General features: G+C 39.0%; 1 protein-coding gene across 5 annotated transcripts in view; it reads left to right on the top strand.

Moving 5' to 3' along the window:
* SV2B (synaptic vesicle glycoprotein 2B) overlaps positions 1-24,834 on the top strand; it is a 182,615-nt gene that overhangs the window by 27,574 nt on the left and 130,207 nt on the right. Inside the window, exon 1 of one of the 5 annotated variants that reach the window (XM_043987391.1) lies at positions 2,746-3,066. The exons of 3 other annotated variants lie outside the window; for them this stretch is intronic. The gene's annotated coding sequence lies outside the window, so the exon portion shown is untranslated. Of the gene's footprint in view, positions 1-2,745; positions 3,067-16,555; positions 16,643-24,834 lie in introns of those variants that run through there. One more of the 5 variants, XM_043987394.1, reaches the window with a different exon arrangement.

Below are 24,834 nucleotides of genomic sequence, written 5' to 3' on the forward strand. Positions count from 1 at the left end.
GGGAACTGTGATGAGTGCTGGGGGGATAAACAAAAATGAAAATGAAATATACCCTCCTCTCAAGGAGCTTAAATTTTTTAGGGGGAACATCCTGAAGTTAGTTAGTTCAAACATTATTATGTGTTAAGGAGACAGCTAGGTGGTACAGTATATAGAGTGCCAGGCCTGGAGTCAGGAAGATTTGAGTTCAAATCCAGCCTCAGACACTTTATTAGCTTTGTGATCCTGGGCAAGTCACTTAACCCTGTTTGCCTGAACTACCTCATCTGTAAAATGAGCTGGAGAGGGAAATGGCAAATCATTCCAGTATCTTTTCCAAAAACCAAAACCAAATAAAAAAACCTAAATGGGCTCATGACTGAAATGACAGAACAATAACAACGTGCCAAGCACTAATACTAAGTATTTGGAACACAGGAATGCAAATAAAACACAAAGAAAGATAGTCATTGATCTCAAGGAGTTTACATTCTAATGGTGTTTTGTTTTTGTTTTTATTTTTGTTTTTGTTTTGTTGTGGGGGGAGATAACAACATAAAAGGGAACTAAAAGGGGGTAGGAAGAAATGGTTAAAAAAAGTGGAATGAGGATGGGGCTGACTTCAACATTCCTCAGAATGAAGGTTTATATATATGTTTATATATGTTTCTCTTTCTGTCTCTCTCTGTCTCTGTCTTTCTCTGTCTCTCCTTCTTTCTCTACTCTCCACCCCTCCCCACCTCTCCCGGGATATCTGGTGATGGAGGTGTTTAGGTTAGGTTAGAAAACTACCTAATTCCTTTTGGATGACTTCCACCTTCACGTCATCTTTTCCCAACTCCCCAGGTCATATGGATTTGTTGACTATTCTAGGAGAGAAAAATTGGGGAAAAACTCATTTGAGATACTCTCCTACTTACCAAGCCTCCTTTCCAGAATGTCACTATTTTTTAGTCTTTTGTACCTGGTAGAGAATCATGAGGTCTAGGTTTATATGATCTTTTACCCTTTTTTGAGAGTTTATAAAAATATTAAAAATCCATAAGATTCTCTTTCTTATAGTTCCTGTCCCCCTCCCCCCCCAATTGGAGATAGGATCCTGACAATTCAGATGGAAGACCTAAACCTTTGTCCTTTTAGTTGGTGTTTTGTTGTTGTTTTTGGCAGGGCAATGAGGGTTAAGTGACTTGCCCAGGGTCACACAGCTAGTAAGTGTCAAGTATCTGAGGCTGGCTTTGAACTCAGGTCCTCTGAATCCAGGGCCAATGCTTTATCCACTGCTCTACCTAACTGCTTCCCCCTTTAGCTTTTATCTATTTGCATTACAAACATGCCCCCACCCTCCACTTCCCTTTCACATCAATGAAGCACATAGATCAGAAACAATAATGATTGATTACTTTATGTAGTCGGCAAGTTCAAAAATAGCTTTGCAGAATTATAAATGTAATTTTAGAGAGCAGAGAGAAGATTTGTAATGAGAGAATTCATGCCCTGGGTGGAGAAAGGGAGAAGCGAGGAGGATGGACAATGTGTTACTATCCTGCCTCTTAACAGAATCAAGCAGCTACAATGTCTCTTATCTTAGCCCTGGTTGGCATCTCTATGGTCTAGTCCTCTTTTCTCCTCATCATTATAACAGCTGCCAGCACTCTCTCCATCTCTTTAATCTCTTTTGCTTATCTGCAGTCTCTCTCAAAGTACTAATAGGAACTCATCTGGTACACTGTGTACCCGCATCTTTACTCACCCTTTGTCTTTTCCCTATTTCTTCTTGGGATTTCTGCCCCCCTTTTTGTTCACAAGGAATGAGTGTTCTATCTTTTTTTCCCTGGGGTAGTGACAGTGTTGATGTTTCCAGAAGCTGGTGCAGTTAAGTGCTCAGAGACTTCTCTGCTCATGGGGAATTGGCATTCAATTGCCCCTGCTGCATAAACAAAAAGGTGGGGAGTTTGGATTCCATTTAGTAGGAAAGGAGGAACCTTTGAATGTTTTACAATTCATGGTGGAATAGGACCAGTGTTATGAAACTCAACTTCACTGACTTCCTTGGAAATCTATCTCACAAAGTTGTGATTGACTGGGTAACATTTATTATTGTTGCTTGTGTGCTAGGCTAATGAGGGAGTGCTGGTCAACCTACTGTTTTGTTCTGTGTTTTTGGACATCAGACTGCATATTTTTCTTGCTATTGCTTAATTATTTGTATAAGTTTAGCAGCTGATGGGAGTGCAGATTGAAAAAAAAGTTGGGAGACATGTCTTTAGGCAGGGGTGGGGTGAGGTGGGGTATTATGTCAATAATGATGTGGCCTATGCAACAATCTAGTCCAGAAAGAAAATGATGATGTTGAGCTTCGTGACCTTGGGGGTGTTCTGTCTCAGAGGGAAGAAATGATTATGCTATTTTGAGAACTCCTTATTGTGCTCACATCTTCAGTATTCTAGGGAACTGGAAGGGAAGCCTGTTTTACTCTCACCACACTGACTAGGGGAGAAAAGTAATCCTTAGTACCTTAGCTTGAGGGAACAGAAAAAGCTTATTTTTTTTTTTTACTGCCAGGTAGTGTAAAAGCAACTAATGATTTCTGTTATGCTAAGGATCAGCTCTGAAACACAACCTAAAATGGCAGAAAGTCATCACCAAGGCTGGGGAAGCCTTGGCCGTTTATTTCCCTTCTGCCTATTGTTCTTTCCCCTCTATACAGAGCATCTCTTATTTACTGTCTGAATTGAGTCAATACATCTGTCATGCTAGTAACTTTCTCATCCCCCCCTTCCCATCACTACTACCACCTGCCACTTCTCCATTCTCTTCTTCCTGGAACTTCCCTCTCTAAACTCCTCCTGGGTGTGGATTTTTATTTCTCAAGTGACGGCTGGACTCTTCCACTGGTGATGCTTCAGTTCCTGGATGACTTGTCCTTGGATGAACAGCTTGGAGCTCAGAGCATTTGCTCCTAATCCCCAGATTATGGCTTTGTGGCAGATGTAGCTCTCTGCAGGGCTGATATTCCAGTTGCTGGCAGGGGGAATCTCTGACTGGTGGATTGATAGCAATTCTGTGACTGAACCTTTTGCAATTGTGGTAAGAGCTATTTCTGTCTCTTTAGAAAATTTCTGTCTCTTCAGAAATCTTTCATCTCCTATCTTAACAATTTCTTAACATTCAGTTAAGAAAGACAGAGGTTAAAGAGCTAAAGTGAATAGTGGAGGGGAAAGTCAAATTGAGAAAGGGGATATAGAGATCTGTGGTGTTGGAGATGCAATTTAGTTTAGGAACTTTTCCAAGTATCTATATTATTGTTACTTGAGATACAAGGGAAGAACTGAGATCAGTGTATTCTCTTGCTGTTTAGATCTGGACTGTGTATATTTCTTTGAGTGGGATTAGTATTGTCAAATTCTAAATGTCTCTCTAAATGCTTTTTCTCTGTGTGGTCTCTCAATGAGGAATTAATGGAAGGAATGTAGATATTTCTACCTCAGTGTTTACATGGACATTCCCCAATATTCCTTTCTCTAGTTAGAATGAGATCACTTAATTTCTTACCTAGTAACTTGGAGCTGATCATGTAATGCCCAGGACCTGTCTTTAGTGACAGGAGCATTTCAAAATTAGAGAAAGTTTAAGAATAAAACAGATCTTCTTTGAATTGTACTTAAATTACCAATGGTTCACCCCCAACCACACTAGGCAAATCCACATCAACACAAAGAGTTGTTTGGTAAAATGTGCCTAGAGATTGGCTTGTCACAATTTGACAGTGAAATCTCTGAATGCTTGACTACTTGGCAGAGAGCAGCTTTCTGCTCACAAACGAAGGACACATAATGGTGATAATGACCAAACAATTGAAGGAATTGCCTATGCAAAGGAGGCCTCTGCCAAATCAAGACTTGTATTATGCCTTCTTCTCTACTTCTTAAGGGGGAGGGAATTTAAAAGTAATAACCATTTGACTTTATATAAACCATACATTTAATCAGTGATTTGAGATTCTGGACTGAAGGGTTCTCAGTTCACAGAGTGATTTCTATTTATATTATCAACTAAACCCCTCACTTTTGTCTAATGAATAAATGAATAAATATTTACTAAGTTCTTGGTCTGTGTCAATAAACTAAATTAGACAATAAAGATATTTTGACACAAATAAAATAGTTCCTGCCCTTAAGGAACGTACATTTCTTTCAACTAATGGGACTATGTTGGCCCGGCAGGATAGAGAGGGCGTAGTCTCAGGATGATCTGTACTTTACCCTTTCATTTTCACCCCAAAATGAAATAATAGTCCAAGACCCTATCTTGGAGAAAGCATTGGGTATCATTTAATTTTTTATTTTTTGTGGGGCAATGAGGGTTAAGTGACTTGCCCAGGATCACACAGCTAGTTAGTGTCAAGTGTCTGAGGTCGGACTTGAACTCAGGTCCTCCTGAATCCAGGGCTGGTGCTTTATCCACTGCGCTACCTAGCTGCCCCCATTTAATTTTTTAAAGTCATTCTTCATGTATCCTCTTATACTCTCCACAAATAATGATACCCTTTGGTTGTTCTTTTTAAAAAATCATCTTTTTTCCATTGAAAATAAGGATAGAGGTGGCAAAGGACAATAGCAATGAAGAAAGAAGAGCTCCTTCCACCCAAACTAACTTAGTATAATGATCTTTTTTTCCTATTGGGATGTAGAGATCATGATTCTACATCTAAGAAATTTGTTACCAGCACCTTGAATTGAGGAGTTCCTTTAAGGTTGAAGGCAATTTAGAGCAATGGGTTGGAGGTGGATCTCTTTGCAAAATCTTTATTTGGGAGCCCAGAATGTAAACATATTCAGCCTCAGTGTAATGTCATGATGTGAATGAGTGGAATGTTCAGCCATTCTCACTTGGTCATCTTATCTTTTACTAGGAATTGGATGATGTTATCCCTGGAAAGTTGCTATCTAATGAAAAGCAGAAATGTCTGATCTTCTTCAGTCAGATCTTTATATCTTCCTCAGCATTCTTCTGTTAGACATTTTCTATTTCTATCCACCTTCATGTACATGATGGGCTTACTGCTTTTTTTTTAAAAGCAATGAACCAGTATAGAGGTTTCTATTACCAATAATAAACTATTCCCTATCTTATTTTTTGAGCTTTTTGTTCTATTCTAAGTGACTATTTAAGCAAGCCAGTAGTTCCAGTTAACCAACTCCGGGGTTCAGAGTGACTTTTATCTTAGTCTCTTGTCTAGGAACTTGTGTTTGCAAAACAATAAATGTGATCTTAAAGATATATGTACACATCATAAATAAGTACATTTGACTTTGAAATGTTCATGGTGAGGGAGACATTACTCATTATCTCAAGATTTCCTCTCATATTTCACTGTGGCATAGATATGGTGGCAGCCAGGTGGCACAGAGGATAGAATACAGGGCCTGGAGTTAGGAAGACCGTAGTTCAAATTCAGATTCCAATACTAGATGTATAGCCCTGAGTAAGTCACATACTCTTTGCTTGCATCAGTTTTCTCATTTGTAAAATGAGTAGAGCAGTACCTATTTCTCAGAGAGATGAAGCCAAGCATTTATAGGTGATAGAACACTTGACACCATTAGGGATATGCATCCATACACATATATGTACACAAGATTTGCATGTGCACAATGAATTAGTAGGACTCTGAACTAAAAAAAGAAGAGAGCAGTATTACATTTGGGAAACCGAACATTTTCAATGATGTTCCTTCCTTCAGAAGCCCATCTTTTTGGCACCTTTTTTTTTTTTTTTTTTTTTTTTTAGTGAGGCAATTGGGGTTAAGTGACTTGCCCAGGGTCACACAGCTAGTAAGTGTTAAGTGTCTGAGGCCGGATTTGAACTCAGGTACTCCTGACTCCAGGGCCGGTACTCTATCCACTGCGCCATCTAGCTGCCCCTTGGCACCATTTTTATTTCAATGATGATATATGAAATTAAATCACAAAACATCATGAGACTAGGAGACTCAAAAGTGCAGGTGAGCCAAAGGAAAATGGAAAAAAAAATTATGGTGGGTGAAAGTAGGCTGAAATCTATTAGTCATTTTGAGATGTGGCATTAAAGACGTTTTCATAGGTCTAAATTACTGGAAAAGGAAATGGGCTGGTCATTTGTCTCAAGTTAGGGATTACAAATAGAATGTCCAGGTGCTGCATTTTTATCTCAGAACCTCTAATAGAATCAGAGGAAGACCTCTTGAATTTTGGGTGGATCCTCCATGGGAGAACAATGACAATAATCACACAAGTCTAGGGATAGAACAGTTGCACTAGAGGAGAGAATCTCCAAATTGATGAGATCATAGATCCATCGAAGTAAAAAAAGGAAGGGATAATATTGAGAATTCAAATTCTCAAGGAATTTCTCAGGATAGTCAAGGAGAGACTGATTTAGATTAGAATGGATTGGCTGATGGACAGAGGTGGTCAGAACTTATGGATCTTTGTGGAAGAAAGCTCTCTTATAGTGGTCAATATTAGACATGGCTACATACTCAATCTGGTGTTTTACATTTTGATGTTTTATATAGGTTACCACAATGAAAAAATCCACCAATCTTTCTACTTATGAACTTTTCCATACTTATAGAGGCTGGTCTTTTGTCTCTGCCGTCACAGGTGATGACTTACCAAATTGGTAAAGTTAGCCAAATACAGCTTTTGAGAACTAAGCATATAAAAACTAGAAGGAGGAGGAGGACTTATGATGATAGCTAGCATTTTTATAGTTCTCTGAAGCTGTACAACAGGTAGGTAGCTACCCGTAGCCTGAAATCTGTATAAGTCCTCACAGTTAAAGTAAGGTTACTTTTGTTGGATGGAAGACAACTGCCTGAAGATCTTCTACTGAAGAAAAGTGGGGGGGGTGGGGGAAAGAGAATGATAGATTAAGGATTAGAAAATACCTTTAAAAAAAGAAAATACCTTAGAGGTTCAACACCATCATTTTACAAATGAGGAAATCGAGAACCAGATATGATAGGACTTTCCTAGGTGGCTCAAACTGGGAAAAGATAGCAGAAATGACCTTTGAGTCCAGGTCCTCTGACTTAAAATTCACTGTGCCATGCTGTATCCTAAGGAAAGGAGTAAGTTACTGAAACTGTATCGGTAGAAAGGACCAAAGGTCCTTGGGTGGTGGCCACAAAAAGTGGGAGCTTCTCATGTCATCACTATATCCTAGAGTGTTGTCAGGCAAAATCCATTCCAATTTGAAGCTTTACTATCATTTTGATGGGATTTTGACTTTGAAAATGGTCCTATCCTCTTCATTGTTATGAAAAAAAATAATTAAGAAATGGTATTCAAGCAGGGCAACAATGAATTCTATCTCAGTGCCCAAGTTTTTCATAACTTTTCATACCGCATTCATTAAATGATCAAAAAGCTATTTAGGTTTAAATGAAATCTTTGAGCCTCATGGACCATCTGTGCAATCTATTTATTCTTTTGGTGAAGTCACGATTCTGTTATTTGCGATATTGAAGTCATTTCTATAATGGAAAATTACAGGAGTTCTAAGATAGGGTGAGGACACCCTATCTTGCAGTTCCCCCATATGGAGTTATTAGGTGACGGTGGTGGTGATGAGGATGACTTCCTTGTCCAAGAAGTTTTAAGCTCTTTAGTACTAGTGAATCACTGGCAATAAGACCTCCCTAGAAGAGAGGAAATTAAATGGACAATGAGCCAGTTCCACTTTTATATAAGGAAAATTTTAAGCCTAGGGAAGATTAAAGGACTTGTCTCAGGACATACCATAGGCTGCTAGTGCAAGCAGGAAAAGATCCTAAATCTGACAATTGGGACCTTTCATTTAAAGGATTACATGATAATTCCTTATCTAAAGATTTACTTTCAAAAATACCTTAGAACCATAAAACATAAGAACTAGAAGAGCCCTTGAGTATAATTTAATCCAACCCACTCCACTTTATATCTGAGAATAGTGAGGTCCAGAAGGGTTAAGTTATTTGGCAAAGGCCAACCTCAAACTCAGGTCCTCTGACATGAAGCCTGGCCACTCTGACTTAGTCACTTTGTTACTCATTTATATTTCTAGTTATTTGAATTGACATTTAACAATGGAGTAATCTTCAGCAAAATTCATTTGTAAACAGTACAGATCATCTTGTCTACAAGGACTTTCTCAGCTCTCTAACATTTTCACAGCACCTCATGAGGCTACTGAACATAGCACTTCTCATTTCAATCTCTTCCAGATGGAATGCTACAAAGCTGGTCTACATGCACAATTCAGATTGTCAGTGTGTTTAGGGGCTTTCAATACATTCCAAAGCAAAAGATCTTTTTCAATAGAAAACTATTGGTAGTGGCATTGTGTGTGTCTGTATGTGTGTACAAATCTTGTTGCTTTGCAATGTAAGGTAAAGTCAAGAGAGGGATTCATTGGCCCTAGATGAGACAATTATTTTAATTGGTTAACTTCAGTCCTACTCAACTACAATCCTGCTAAATTTTTTTTTTCTGAGTTCATGTTTTATTTCAAGAACTATAGATCACATGCTAAATTGACAGCAGGTCCTCCAGCCAGGGAACTTGATGATGGACAAAGTATACACATACATAAATACACACACACATACACACATACTGGACTCCATTTATGTTGCTTTCACAGCTGGAGTTTTTTTAGACTTTGTCTTAAAGTAAAGTATGAACAATGCGATTCCTCAATTTTAATGTTATTTGTTTTATCTGCCAAGGACAAGGATGTTTGGACTGGACAAGGGTGGTTAATATGGAATTGAAAAGAAGTAACAGTGATTGTACATATATAACCTATATCAGATTATTTGCTGTCTTGGGGAGGGGGTGGCAGGGAAGGGAGGGAGAAAAATTTGAAACTAGAAATCTTATAAAAAGCAAATGTTGAAAACTCTATAAATGTAACTGGAAAATAATAAAATATTTATATGGAAAAGAAGTAACCGTGGACTGGCTTTGTAATCATGAAGACTTGGGCTCAGGTTCTATCTTTGACACATACTAAATGGGTAATGATGAACACTTAACTCGTTTAAGCTCTCAGTGCCCCCGGTAGCTAACTCTAGGACTACAGATGATAAATTAATGTAGCTTTGAATCACTGGTGGGAATTTGTACACCAGTATTTTCTTACACTAATGAAATAAACTATGAGATTGAGGAGTTGTGGCTAGAGAAGAGTTTATTTGAAAAATATCTGGATATTTTAGTAGGCTTCAAGCTTAATATAGGTCAACATATGTCATATGATATGGCAGCAAAAGAAGCTATAATCTTAGGCTGCATTAATGGTCCAGGGGTGGGGAAGGTATTCCACACTACTCTGCTTTGGTCAGATCACAACTGGAGTACTGCATTATGTTATGAGTTGCACGTTTTAGGAAGGACAGTGATAAACTGCAGAGCATCAGGGACGAAAGTAAAGGGCATTGAGACCATGCCATATGAGGAACAGCTGAATGAATTGGATGTTTCACTTGTAGGAGACTGAAGGGAAATATAATTATCCTCAAGTATTTTTTTGGGGGGGCTATTATATAGAAGAGGGCTTGAACTTATTCTTTTTTTTTTTTTTTTGGTGAGGCAATTGGGGTTAAATGACTCGCCTAGGGTCACACAGCTAGTAAGTGTTAAGTGTCTGAGGCCAGATTTGAACTCAGGTCCTCCTGACTCCAGGGCCGGTGCTCCATCCACTGCGCCACCTAGCTGCCCCTTGAACTTATTCTGCTTGGTGCTAAAGACTGAACTACACCAGGTGTAATGAGTAGAAGTTGCAAAGGGGCAAATTTTGGGAAATTTTGCGTAGGGAAAATTTCCCAACAATGAGAGCTATCTCAAAGTAGAATGAGGAAGCTTGGTAGTGGGGTTTCTTCTACACTAGAGTTCTTCAAACAAAGACCAGATGACCACTTGTTGGGTTGGACTAAAAGGTCTCTGAATTGCCTTCTGTCTTTGAGATTCTGTAATTCTTCAAGGATGAGGTGGGGGCTGGGGAAGATGGAGATCCTGAGGGACAAGTGGGTTATGTTATATTGTCTGTTGCTAGGTATCCTTTCTGAGGAAAAAGGGATTGAGATCAGAAATGGAGGAAAAGCTCCACATCTTTGGGCTGAATCTACATGTCACTATTGCCCAAATTCTCCACTTGTCATAGCCATTGTATGTCCAAACACTGAAGCAGGACATGACCTAGCTATGGATCCACATATAGATATATAGTGAAACAGACATGCCACTCAATTTCGCTGCCTCTCCTAGAAGATCACACAGATCAAAACAAATATCAAAGAAAGCAGGTAACACTGTCATACTAGCACTGGAGTAAGAGTTGCTATAAGCCTTATAGGGATATTACTTTCTTTGTTCACTAATGTACTGCTCAGGTACATCGCAAAGCAGGACTGGCTTGAGAATCTTGGAAATAATGCATCATCAGTGGTCCTAGTGTGGACTTTTTCTTTTCTGACTCAGGTGTGGACAAAATTTCCATGTCTTATTTTTGATTCTTAGTTCCAGATAGATTTCTTTGTACCCATATCTGTTTGTAACAGTTGTCCTTCTTTTAATGACCCTCCTCAACCTGTTATTTTGGGGAAATAGACCATGGCCTTTTGGAGTGTTTTTGGTGGAAATGCCTGACCTCTACCCATTCTCTAGTCTTCTTCATGATTGTTACCTTTCCATAGTATTAATTATCTCAGTTCCTGCTTTTGTCCTTTGGGCCTAGGGATAGCTGTTGTCACCTCAGACACTTACTAGCTTTTTGACCATGGACAAGTCACTTAACCCCGATTGTCTTAAACATCCAGGGCCATCTTCAGTTGCCCTGATGTACATCTTGCCACTGGACCCAGATGGATCTGGAGGAGAGAGTGAGGTTGGTGACCTTGCACTGCCCTCCCTCACTTAAGTCCAATTCACTGAAAGTCAAGGACAAACAACAACAATCCTGCTTGGGTAACCTATTTCCTATATGGCACTGGCTTTAAATGTTAATTGATAATACAGTTCCCTGAATAATATTTATTAAGGACTGAGGAGGATCTTCATGTCAGGAAGTACCTATATAAGGTCTAATTTCCTCACTCTAATGGGGACTCAGCTCTTTTTTGTCAGTTCTCCCACTCTCAGATGGGCTCCTGTAGTTGAACTTATTGTTTTACACATAGCTCCATCTGTATATAATGATAATAGTTAGTATTTATATAGCCCTTTAAGGTTTGCAAAGTATATTACATATGTTAAGTCATTTGATTCTTTAGCTCTGTTAGGTAGGGAAATTACTGACCCCATTTTACAGAGGAGGAAACTGAGGCAGAAAGGGTTTAAGTACCTTGCCCAGGGTATTATAGCTAATGCGTCTGAGGCAGGATTCAAATTCAACTCTTCTTGATTTCAAGTCCCATATTTTATCCACTGTGTCACTTGACTGTTTTCATATCAATCCTATGTTTCCAAAGCAGACAATTCTATGCCCTTCTAATATAGACTATACAGAAATGTGGAAGATACCCACATACAACCTGGAACTGGGATTATTTGAGTGTGAAAGGAATTGTGTAGTTGCAGTCAGACTTGGTCACAGGCAAGAACTTTGCCCAGTTCTGTTGTAGATTTGTGGTATAGTAGCATAGTAACTATTTAATCTCTTGGATTAGCTCTCCTATTTGACCATTAATCTATGCCATCTATGTAGCTATGAAGAGCATGTGAACTTTTAATTTTTTTATGGAAGTCCTTTTAGAATGTTGTTTTAAGTTGCAACCTTTTATATGAGAGTCTTTTTTCTTAGAAGCCGGTGTAATTTAATTTGGGAAGCACAAAGCAGCTTTAATAATGGCATCAGTTGGCAAATTTGTAAGAAACATCCATAGTAATGAAGATGGTTGTATAATCTAAGGATGGAGGTAGAGCCCATAAAATCTAAAATTAATCTCTACTTGGAACTGAGATTTCTGGGAAAACAAGTTGTTTTTTTAAAGCAGATCCTGTAACTTTTGCTGGGGCTTCTTGGTACAGGGCACAACCACTATCCCTTTATATAATGATCGCTGAATGAATTTCAAAGGGTTCAGGGAAAATGATAGGTATAAGCCCATGGTTTAGAATTCTACAGAGGAAGCCACCCTGAGAAAGTTGGGAAACCAATCAAAATAAACATCTAGTCTTTACATTGAAAAGGAAGGGGAAATTGAGAAAACTGTCTATATATAGAAGAATTCTGCTTGTGAAGATCTGCCAAACTAGTTACCATAGAGAGTAATTAAAATATAGGCAAAAGAATTGTAGCAGATACCCAGAAATTCACAAGGGACAAAAAATCTAAGAAAGAAGGTAACAAGAAAACCTATCTTTTTAGATGTTTATACAAAAATGCCCAAAGTGTCAACAAGAAACTGTGAAGTAATTATCATGACAGGAGGCAAATTTGACATTATAGGTATAATAAATAGGGAGTGTCATAATCAGTTCCTGCTCCTCTTGGGCAGTTAGGTGCCTGGGCATATGTCTGTCACTCAGGTACTCTCCTCTCACCCCCCTCACTTTCTCAGCCTCTTGTTTTTGTCTTTTTGCCCCAAAGTACTGCCATGCCAATCCTTTATTTGCAAAAAGTAGGAAACTGTGGACATGGAATCAGGTGGTGAATTAATAAGATCCAGAATAATGAAGATGGGGTTGTGAAATAGAAGGATCATAGCATACTCAGCTCAAAATCAAAACTCACACTCTGTGCAATTAATATCTTTAATGCAAAGGATCATTGTTTTAGTAAGGAGTTTAATAGATTAAAGGACTATATAAGCAGAGAATCACATGACCTTATATAAAAGAAATGGGTTATGTAAAAGGGGGGGCTAGGATTGTATATTAAAAAGATTTGTGATGAAATCAAAGAACAATTAGGGCACTGCAACATGGTGGAGAATATGTAGCAAAGTTCAATGGATATAGAAGTAGTAATGATGTTTTTGTGCACTCAGTAGGGTGTCTGGTGAGAAAGAAGAAATAGATGAGGAGTTTGGGAACCAGGTCAAAAGTCTGTCACAGAGGCCTTGATATAGTGATAGGGAGACTTCATATAACTGGATATATGCTAGATTTCTGTTTGTCAAATGCACAGTAGCTCATTTCTTGTCTTGGCATAGTAGTAGTGGTGGTGGTAGCAACAGCAGCATTAGTATTTATATTGGCACTTTAAGATCTGTAAAGGGCTTTATATTATTATCTTCTTTTATCCTCACAACAACCCTGGGAGATAGGTGCTATTATTATCTCCATTTTACAGATGAACAATCTGAAGCATATAGAGGTTAAGTGACTTGCCCAGGGTCACATATTTAGGAAGTGTCTGAGGATGAATTTAAACTTGTCTTCCTCACTCAAGGCCCAGCACTCTAGCCACTGTGATACCTAGCTGAATCATGAATATGATATATTGATTATTTTATCCCCAAAGGATAGGAGGCATGATAGTCAGATGGTATACTGCTTCAAAGTACATGAAATTTTTTGTTGGTGGTGAGAATTGTCACCTTGGTACCTTACGTTTTCCAAATGAGTCCATACTGCCAGGCTTGCCTTAAAGACTCTATCCATTCCTGCATTGTTCCCCTCCATGGCTGTTTTTTGCTTTTAAGTATCTAGAGCAGGCATGGTGAGGCTGCTTTTTTGGGTGGAAATTGATCAAATGGCCTCCTTTGTTCCAACATTTCAGGAGATCTCATTATGCAGTGCTTTCTGTTATTGGCATTCAAGTACTCTGCTCCCTTAACCCAAATGTTGACTTCATTACCCAGCTGCTCACCTCACCATTGCTTCTTTATAGAAGCTCTCAGCACATCTCTAGAGAGCAGATTTCTTTGCTCCCTCCTCATCTTGTGGGAAGAAATGGTCTTTAGAACAAATATTCATTTTTGATTTTGAGAGAAAAAGGAGATACATTTGACGCAGTTTAGTAGTTGAGGGTGGGTAGGTGGTGCAGCTGGTGCAGCAATGGACCTGGAGTCATGAAGATTCATCTTTCTGAGTTCAAATTAGGCTTCAGACACTTATTAGTTGTATGATCCTGGGAAAATCACTTAACCCTGTTTGTCACAGTTTCCTCATCTATAAAATCAACTGGATGTGGAAATGGCAAACCATTCCAGTATCTTTGCCAAGAAAACTCCAAATGGGGTCATGAAGACTCAGACACGACTAAAAAGTAGTTTAGGAATAGGGGCAAAGGAATTACAAAGAAGGACTTTATAGTTGCATCAATTCAATGAAATCAAGAGTTTTAATATAAAAAAGAAATCGTGTAAGATCCCTATTTCTTCATGTTAACTGAGAGACATTTTTTCTATCCCAGACCCAACTCCCCAGAGCACCACATCTCCAGTCCTCAGACACTCCCTTCATGATACTGTCTTCACTTCAGGACACTTTGGACTTGAAAGTTACTAAGTGGTAGCTGGTTCTTTAGTATTTCACATGGTGACAGTTACTCCCTGCTTTAGTGAAGTTCTTGCCTTTGGAAGTGATAGTATTAGGGGTGAAGTAGGACATTGATGACAGGTGGATAGAGTTACCAGGGTCATATTCCCTTGTAACAGATTGTTTGAGCATGGAGAAGACTTGGATATGGGAACCACTCAGAGTTTTGTACCCTGAATTGGGGAGCCTGGGAAAATCCTAGTCCTCCCTCTGTGCCTCTGAACTTTAAGAGAGACTGAGAGGTAACCTCTCCTCAACACTGACATCATATTACCAGGACAAGCATTAGTTTTAAATCCTCTTCCTCTACATTGCTTCCCATGAAATGCCTATTTATTTTCTGATTCTTGAAGTGACTTTCTTTTCATTGAGTCTTTTGGTTCGAAGTGGAATGTTTAACACAGTGGGTGAGATATTTCATTCTGCATAAAGAAAATGCAAGAAACTGTGTGATCTGGTGGAGAGTCAGGAATATCTGGGTTTTGTCTTTGAGACATATCTCTGTGGCCAGAGACAAGTCACTTAACTTGCCAGTGTTCCAGGCAACTCTCTCAGACTACAGATTGCAGATGATTGTGATTGCTTCAATAGAAGGAGTTGAGACACACCAGTGAAGTCAAATATCTAGAAGGGAAAAAAGGGGGGGTTGTGAATGTGTTTGTTTCTGATTTGCAACCCAAGGGGTCTAAGTGTGCTCTAAATTGTGGGGAGGCTGCACTTCTTACCAGCATCCTGGGGATAAGCCTAATCACAGTGTCTTCTCTGTCTAGCTAAGATTTTCAGCTCCCACAGAATTATTTTCACCTTCTCCCACCAGTGAGTCATCTTTAGAGGCTGCTTCCCTTTGGCAGAAGGTGGGATGGGAAGGCTGGGGGAGGTGTGAAACCTGCTTCCATCTCTTCCAATGAAAATGACAAAGCAGTTTCTAAAAAGCTGTGTCTCATTGGAGGCAGAGTAGTTGCATAGATAAACTCCTGGCCTGAGAGGGTGGCAACCTGACTCCCGTGTTTGAATAATTCCCTGGGAGCCCAGTGTGACTCATATATATGTGCTCCTCTTTCTTTTGAGTCGAAAATAAATGACAGTCATCTTAAATTTGAATGTTGTATGTTGAGTGTTTGTAGGTCCTTGTATGTTGTCTGCTGTATTCTGTTAGAGGGAAACCAGGGAAACAATTTAGAGGCATATCAATACTATATGTCATATCATAAATAGGTACTGCCTACTAAAACACAAAAGATTTATGTTATTATTGAAATAATTAATTGCTCCTCTTTTTTTCCCCTAAAAAAAGATCTATGGCAGGAATCCTTAAGTTGGGGCCCATGAACTTAATTTTGAAATTATATTTGGATAATTTTTGCAAAATAATTGGTTTTCTTTATAACCCTTTGGATTTTATCTTGTGAATTCAAAACATTTTGAAAAGAGATCCATAAGCTTCATCAGACTGCCAAAAATGGTCCATGACCATACTTTTTTTGGGGCAGGGCAATGAGGGTTAAGTGACTTGCCAGGGTCACACAGCTAGTAAGTGTCCCTGTCTGAGGCTGGATTTGAACTCAGGTCCTCCTGAATCCAGGGCCAGTGCTTTATCCACTGCACCACATAGCTGCCCCCTTATGACATACTTTTTAAAAAGGTCAAGAATCCCTAATTTTGGGGAACTGGGTCTCTGACAACTACCTTTCTGCCCAACTCCCATAACATTGTAACATCAGAATGCAAAGAAAGTCATCTACTTCAATTTCCTCATTTTAGAGTGAGGGAACTGAGGCTCAGAGATGCTATGATCTTTCCCCACTCTAAGTGGCGGAGCCAGGATTTAAGCCCTTATCTTTTGACTCCAAATCTAGTCCTCTTTCCATTGTATCATGTTGGTTCTCTATTACTTTACCCAGTATCATTTTTTATTTCTAACTTAGGGCCTGAATCCCCATTTCTGTGTCTATTCTGTCGTTATGATCGAAGAGCTTTTAAAGAGTTATGAAGAGCCACAGACTTCCCCTGACTACAAGGGGAAAAAACATCTTGTGCTGACAAACACGAGAGGTTGAGGACAGGCAGGGTTTTGCTCAGCAGTGCTTCCTCCCTGAAAGAGATGCTCAGCCAAGGAACATGCTTTGATACTGAAGAAAAAAAAAAAGAACCAGGTATGTTTTACCATGGTAATCTAGCCTCTGATGTGGGTTTCTTTTCTTTCTTTTAAAAATGAGGTTATCTCAACTTTATGCAAGGGAATTTGACTAATTCTAATTGAGATCTTTTTTAGATGGAGTGCTAAATTATTCATTCACAGGCAAAAATGGAAGGATTCCAATCCTATCACCTTCCTAGTTGAACTTGCATATGCCAATTTGTCAAGATTTGGAAAGGGCCTTTGGATGGCTCAGGCTTTGGAAATAGAATGTGGAATCTTTCACCCATGAGCAGAGAAGCTGGGTGTAGTCTGATGGTTGAGTTATTCAAAACAGTCAGTCGTTTACAATGTACAGTTTGTATGCAGAGCCTAGGTGAAGGGGTTTGGCACCAAAAGCTAGGCTCAGTGTGTATTCTTGTTGACTCTGTTCTCTCCCTCATTAGCATGGTCATTAGCAAGGTCGAGGGGGTACCAGAAACTTGTGTGGGTCCAGATTGTCTCTAATTTCTGCACGTGAGCATCATCACATTTTAAGTGTGAATAATATATGCAATTTTATATTCAATTGAACCTTAGCAACTCTACTTATGAAGAAATCTGTTCTCTGGGTGAATTAGGACATAAGAGAGCCTTTTGAAAATCTCAGGTCTTGCTTTTGCATATTTTTCACCTTTTGTCCTTTTACTCCTTTTTGCACTCCTCACCTTTGTTTCTGAAAATTCTTTATGGCATATCTCTGGCTATAAATCTCACCAGAACAATACTCTTGGGTGATTTATAATGCTGATGCTTTGGGAATTGAGGATAGCATTAATATATTATTATTATTGTTCTAATGATGATGACAACTACCTTTCTGCCCACTCCCATAACATTGTACATCAGAATGCAAAGAAAGTCATCTACTTCAATTTCCTCATTTTAGAGTTGAGGGGAACTGAGGCTCAGAGATGCTATGATCTTTCCCCACTCTAAGTGGCGGAGCCAGGATTTAAGCCCTTATCTTTTGACTCAAATCTAGTCCTCTTTCCATTGTATCATGTTGGTTCTCTATTACTTTACCCAGTATCGATTTTTATTTCTAACTTAGGGCCTGAATCCCCATTTCTGTGTCTATTCTTGTCGTTATGATCGAAGAGCTTTATTTATACCATCTAGCACCCAGCATTTCTCTTCAATATCAGTAAATCAGCAAGGGAGGGCAGATTTTCCAAACAACTCTTTTTTATCTCTGGAGAAGCTGCTCCAGAAATCAGTATAACAAACAATGATGGGAGCTCAGAAGGTACAAAACAAACTTCAACATCACCATAGTGTTGTCCAATATACATATCCACCACAAGGCCAGTTTTTAGCTCCTGCCTCCAACTCAGATTCTCCCATATTGACTGTTGCTAGCCTTGTAATTCCCCCTCCACAACATCCTTCACATCTGTCTTCTTTCCAGTCATATGGCTACCAACCCAGCTCAGTCCCTCAGGCTAGATAGAACAGAGGTGTCAAACACCAGTGCAAAACTCCCTTGAATAGGCAGAATCTGATTTAAAATGTCACTGGGAAATGTTTAACAAAATAAAAATACAATACAACACAGATAATGTTAATTTGTGGTTTTCTAGGTCAATATGTGGGTCAGCAGGGATCTATTTCTATTTGAATTTGACATCATTGGGCTATAACATTGGACCAAACCAAATGGTACAGTTTAATAGGGATAGATGTAAAGTTTCACATTTGGGAAAAAAAATCATAAGTCAGTAGATGGACAAAGCTGGCTAAAGAGCATTTAATCTGAAAAGGTCCAGGGGAAGTAGTGTATTGCAACATCAATGAATCAGTGGGTGTACAGCAGCTAAAAAATCCAATGTGATCTTAGGCTGCTTTTACCAATCAGGACTTGGGAGAGAGGGTGTGTGAATCTACTGCTGTATACTGTGCTGATTAGACAATGTTGTATTCAGTTCTGGGTACCCTATTTTTGGAAGGCCATTGGGAAGTTGGAGATCATCCAAAGGAAGGTGACCAGAATCATGAAGGGCCTTGAGATGAAGAGCGGGCAAAAGAACTGGGCATATTAAACCTGAAGAAGAGAAGGGTTAGCTGGGGACCAGATTGTTATCCTCAAGGTTGTAAAACGTTTTCATGTTGGAAGGAAGGAATCAAGCATTTAATAAGTGCCCACTATATGGCAGGCATTGTGCTAAGCACATTTCACCCTCATAATAACCTTGGGAAAGCAGATGCTATTATTATCACCATTTTTTTTTTTTGGCGGGGCAATGGGGATTAAGTGACTTGCCCAAGGTCACACAGCTGGTAAGTGTCAAGTGTCTGAGGCCGGATTTGAACTCAGTTACTCCTGAATCCAGGGCCGGTGCTTTATCCACTGCGCCACCTAGCCGCCCCCCCCCTTTATCACCATTTTTACAATTGAGGAAACTAAGGTTGACAGAGGTTAAGTGACTTGCCTAAGGTCACACAGCTGGTAAGTGTCTGAGATAGGATTTGAATTCCTGATTCCAGGCCAGCACTCTATCCACTAGAATACATAGAAGCCTCCCACTTGCAGAACAGGTGTGACATTTGTTAAACTTGCTTGGTCCCAGAGGACAGAGGAGTGGGGGAAATAGCAGAGATGAAGATTAGACTTGGGATAAGGACATGCACCTTCTTCCCCACTGCCTTCAAAGCCACTGATACTTCTTTTCCTAAAGTTAGCTTATATCAGTTCTATAGGTACCTAAAATTCATGTTGTTTCCTTCAATATCACATCTGCTCCTTGAGGAGAGGGATTGTTTTTGCTTTTTCTTTGTATCTTCAGGATTAAATACACTGACTGACATATACTAAGGCCTAATCAATGCTTGCTGATTGATTGGGTATACAGTAGGGGGCATTTTTTTGTTCAGGAAGCAGTTAGATAAGATGATATCTAAAGTTCCTTCTGACTGTGAGAATCATTGATTCTTGAGACAGAAGTGATATGATGAAAGGCAATGTTTTCAATTATTCTGATAAGGGACATGTATGTTGGGAGGAGGAGACTAGAGGCAGGGAAATGACTAGGACACAACGAAGGAGACAGTCCAGTCATGAGGTGATCAAGACTTGGAAATTTTGAAGTCTTTTATCTGTCAACTCATCCTTTGTAGAAATAACCAATAACTGCCAACATAACCAATCTAAGTCCGAATGCCTGACCATGTCACTTGCCTGTTCCTGGTATCCTCAATGGCTCCCTATTATGTCTAGGATAAAATACAAACCTGTTAGTCAGAAATGTAAAACCCACTACAATCTGGCTCCTACCTTTCCAGGCTATTTCATGTTATTCCCTTTTACAACTTTCTATTTCTGCCAAAGGATCCTGCTGATTGATCTGTTCTTTGAACTTGGCGTTCTATCTTCTTCCTTTCTTTCTGCCTGTAAGCAGTCTGGCCTCCATTCTTCAGTTTCTACCAAGTTTGACGTCACTTCTCATGTGGAGGCTTTCTATTTACCTTATTTTGTACCGCTCTTCCCTTAACTTGCTAGCTGCTTTGTCCTCCTCAAATTATCTCACTTTTACTTATGTAATTAAGCTAAACATTCTCTCCACCAATGAGGAGAGACTTGGACAGATACCAGGCTTGAACTCTGGGGTTACGTTTATAAATGTCCACCTTGCATCCACTTAACAGCACATAGGCCCTTGAAGGGCAGGGTTTGCTTTTTATCCGCCCTGTTCCCTTTTATCTCTGGCCACCTAGCACAGGGCTTTGAACTTAATAGGGACTTAACTAATGTTTGTTGAATTGAATTGAATCTAAGAGACATTTCAAAGACAAAATATGACATTACTTGGCAGCAGATTGGACTTATGAGACAGAGAGAGGGGAAGGAAAGGAGTCATAGATGACTTTTAGCTTCTACAACTAATTTCACTTCTAAGTTAAAGACCAGCCTTTTTATTTACTTTTTAATTTCTGGTAAGAACAGCTATCAAAACATGTTTAGGTCAATGCTAATTTTAGTATGCTCTAGCACAGGATCCTCTCTATAAAAAAATCCCCAAACCCCAAACAAAAACTCTGACATTAGCTTCAGATTCTTTTCTTACAGATATCAAATGTAATATGCTATTCATTTGGCATCTTTCTGCAAATTCTGACAGCAAATAGGCTTTAAAGCACTTAAATGTGCAAAGGTGGGATATATGGGAAAAGTAAATATGATACAATATAGTTCTTGTCTCCATAGAGCTTGCAAATATTTACATAGGTTGAAAAATTAAATTTAACTCTTGAGTTTACTTGATGAATAAAACTATAAGATTGCAATTCATATGTAAAGATGTGATGAATGACTTTCTCAACATATTTTAATTTTAATTTTTTTGGTGAGGCAATGAGGGTTAAGTGACTTGCCCAGGGTCATACAGCTAGTAAGTGTCAAGTGTCTGAGGCCAAATTTGAACTCAGGTCCTCCTGAATCCAGGGCTGGTGCTTTATCCACTTGCGCTACCTAGCTGCCCCCTCTCAATATGTTTTTAATCTTAGAATCAAGAATCCTAGACTTAGAAATTGGGAGGGACACAAAGGGACCTCTATTCAACTCCCTCATTTTATAGAGATGCAACCAAGGCCCAGTGATGTTAAATGACTTCACATGGGTAATAAAAGGCACAATTTGGATCAGGGCCTCTGATTCTAAATCCAGTTCCGATTTTTTCACTTCACCAACCTCCTTTCCCTCAGTTTAAGTGGTTTCCAATTATGTGAGCATCTTCTCCCTTACCTTCCTTTCCTAATATGAGGAGATGCCAGGGCTTCAAGAAAACTAATGGTTTGTTATGTGTTATATTTCTTTCAAGAACAATGTGTTGGTCATCTAGACAAGTGATAATTGGCTGAAAATTCATTCAATGTAGTAGTTCAGAGGAAAACCCCTCCAAACCTGCCTTTAAAATAACCAAACTATAAATTCTTGTTTTAATGGGAAACATTATTAACCTTAATGGAAATCACTGGTGACTTCAGACCGGGGCAGAAAGCCTATTAGTTTGCATGAACTGGATAATGTTTATACACCTGCAGGAACTAGCTAGAGGGAAGCAGATGAGATTTCTAGCTGTTTTATAATATTTACTTTAAAGAATGCAAAGGTCAGCATGGGGCTTAGATGGTTGGGGTGATGGAGGATGTTTAAATACACTGGAAGCAGCAGTTATTTTCCTTGGCATGTTTGAAGGTGAAAAAGGAAACCTCCTGTGGGGAATTCAGTGCTAATTGCACATTTGCTGGGTCTTGGAGCACACACTGTCCAATATTTCACCAACTCTGTAATTTAACATGTTCTCACTGATTTTCCTGTATTCAATTTTTTCCAGTGGTATAGAAGTTGGTGACAAATGATCAAAACATCATCAATGATCAAAAAATGACATGTAATTTCTTCTTCCTCTTGTTAATAACCCTTCTTAATAATTCATGACTTCATCATTTGCGGAGTCCCAAAGTCTTAGTTAGATTTGAAGGAGTTTAAAATGTGGTTAAACTTGATAGATTTTCTGAACCTATGGAAGTAGACAGTGGCTATTGAAACCCCATTGCACTGTCATCTTTTGACAATATAATGATTTTCTGGCCAAGACATGGTGCATTGAATGATGTCTTTTCTTACTCCTGCCACCCTAGTCAATGATGCTAAGCCTGTGTTGGCAGCTGGTAAGATCCTCTTGTCTAATGAAGAGGGTTCTATAATTAACTCCAGCAGTTGCTGCTGTGTTAATTAACATGAGGATTGTGGGATGCTGAATTTAAAAAAATGAAAAAGGTGTTATGAACATAGCTGCTTTGCATGGACACAACCTCGAGCAATAGCAGATGTTATAGGTTTTGCATTTGGGAAACCCAAACCTTGAACATAAACCCAAAGCTGGTGCTAGTTAACATGAGACTCTTGAACATAAGACATAAGCTATGATCCATGAGCTTCCTCTTGGAGGGCTGTGGGTGGGAGCTGTCTTAAATTATGCATAAAATATAGCAATATTTCATATTTTTCTTTCAGACATCATGGTGTATTGAGAAAAGGAGAGAATTATATTCTGAATTCTGCAACTTAAAAATCTTATCATCTTAGGCAAATCATTTAACTACTTTAAACCTCAGTTTCCTCATCTGTAAAATGATGATATTACTTGACCTGCCTGTCTTAAAGGTTAATATGAGGGGAGAAAAGAAATATGCTTTTAAAATTGAGGTTCCCCCTCATTGGCAATTAGGAGATTTTTTTCAGCTATAGGTTGGACTAGACAGCCACTGAAGGGTCTTCCAAATCTGACATTCTATAATTCTTTATAGGTGCAATTCGTTACTATCATTATGTCACTCACTGGTATCCCTAACCAAAATGATCTCTTCTCATTTACACATTTATTCTGGTGAGTTTTTTCCAGCCTAATAAGTAGGAGAGCCTTCATTAAAAGTTTGCTCTGATGCCCCAGAGTATAGCAGTGACCCTTGGTTCTCCAAAGCTAAGCTAGAGGAACAAAACTGTTGGCAGCATGCCAAGTCACAAAGGCTTCAGGTTTGGGTTTGGTGATGAATGACCAAATAGCAAAGGTCAGAAAGGCTGATGAAACTTGGCTGAAAATCAAATTTGCTAAAGTATGTAGGGGTTGCAACCTGCATTGCTGAAAACACAGATCTTTTGAAAACTTGAAATAAGGAGGAGAGGCAGAGTATATCATAATGATATTCTGCCAGGCTGAAGTGGTCAGTGGTCTAAGGAAGTCTGTGAACTCCTATGCTGGGATATTTTGCAGATGCTCAAGGTTAATCACTTTCCTTTTCTCTATTTACCGTTTCCTCCTGCCCTTCTGTGACACTCTTGGAGACTATGGAAAGCATGCTGCATTTGGAGTCCCCAGGACCAAGAGTCAAGTATTGGCTTTGGTATTTTCTACCTGTAGGACATAAGGCAAATCACTGTACCTCTCTTGGCCTCAATTTCCCTCTTTATAAAATTAAGGGATTGGACTAGATGGTGGCTTAACTTGTCAGAAGTAGCAAGTGTCACTCAAATGCCTCAGTAACTACTTAGTTGGAAGCATTACACTTGCCAGGAAGATTTCTGTTGCTGTCTTAGAGTCCTTTTATTCTTAGCTCATGGAAAATATTAGAAGTTTAGTTAAATAGAGAGTGATAATAAGTAGAGTTTGAAGGATGATACTATCTTGTGACTGGGTATTGTGTTTCTCTTTGGTTTAGCTATGTATCATATTCTCAGTCTCATCTTAGAGTATAAAGATGCACATTTTCAAATACATATAGACATATATTTTTGCTAAAATAAATTTCACTCTCCCCCATTTTATATGCCTAGAGAGCACTGTATCATCTAGCAAATTTTTTTATAACCCAGCACACATAACCTACTTGGTGGAAACTCCAAGAATGGCAGACATAATACCTATGAGGAAATAACCAATCTTAGAGGCAGAGGAATCAGGTTATGCTGTCTTGCAAATCTAACCTACAGTATTTTGGTAATGATAAATGTCAAGGGGGAATAGAAGATGTTAGCTTATTTCTGTAGCTTTATCTTTGCTTAAGGTCAAGAGCGCTCTGAGAGTCTGTAGAAAAAAAGCAAAATATATTTCCTTTCTACTGTTAGGGGCTGAAAAGTGTAAGGAGCGCTAGGAAACCAGGTCTGAATGAAGTTAGCCAGGGACTGAGCAGATGGTGCAGAAAGCAGCAATACCAAACAGATAAAGGAGAGCTTGTTATGTCTAAAGGAAGCGCCTTTTCTGACGTGACTGGCTTTCAGTGCTCAGAACACATAGGAATAAAAAAGTTTGTGATATTCATTTCTATCACCCTGCAACTTCCCTGTACTGTGAGGTAAAAAGATGAAGAGAGGGAGAGGGAGGGAGTTTCATGATGCCACAGCAGTTCTTAACCCTTTTGGGGTCATGGACGTCTTTGACAGTCTGGTAAGGCCTATGGATCCCTTCTCAGAAAAATGTTTTTAAATGATTGAAAGAAATGTTGAATTTCAGTGAGAGGTTAGTGAAAATGAAGATGTACTTTTTTTTCTCGACCAAGTTCATAGATCACAGACTCCTTGAGATACACCAGTTAAGACCTTCTGCTTCAGAGGGCTTGTCATTTGGACCATTCTCTAGGAAGAGAAACTTGGGATATGTGATTTCATGACAC

This window comes from Dromiciops gliroides, chromosome 2, assembly GCF_019393635.1.
Source record: "Dromiciops gliroides isolate mDroGli1 chromosome 2, mDroGli1.pri, whole genome shotgun sequence".
Taxonomy (NCBI): Eukaryota; Metazoa; Chordata; class Mammalia; order Microbiotheria; family Microbiotheriidae; genus Dromiciops; species Dromiciops gliroides.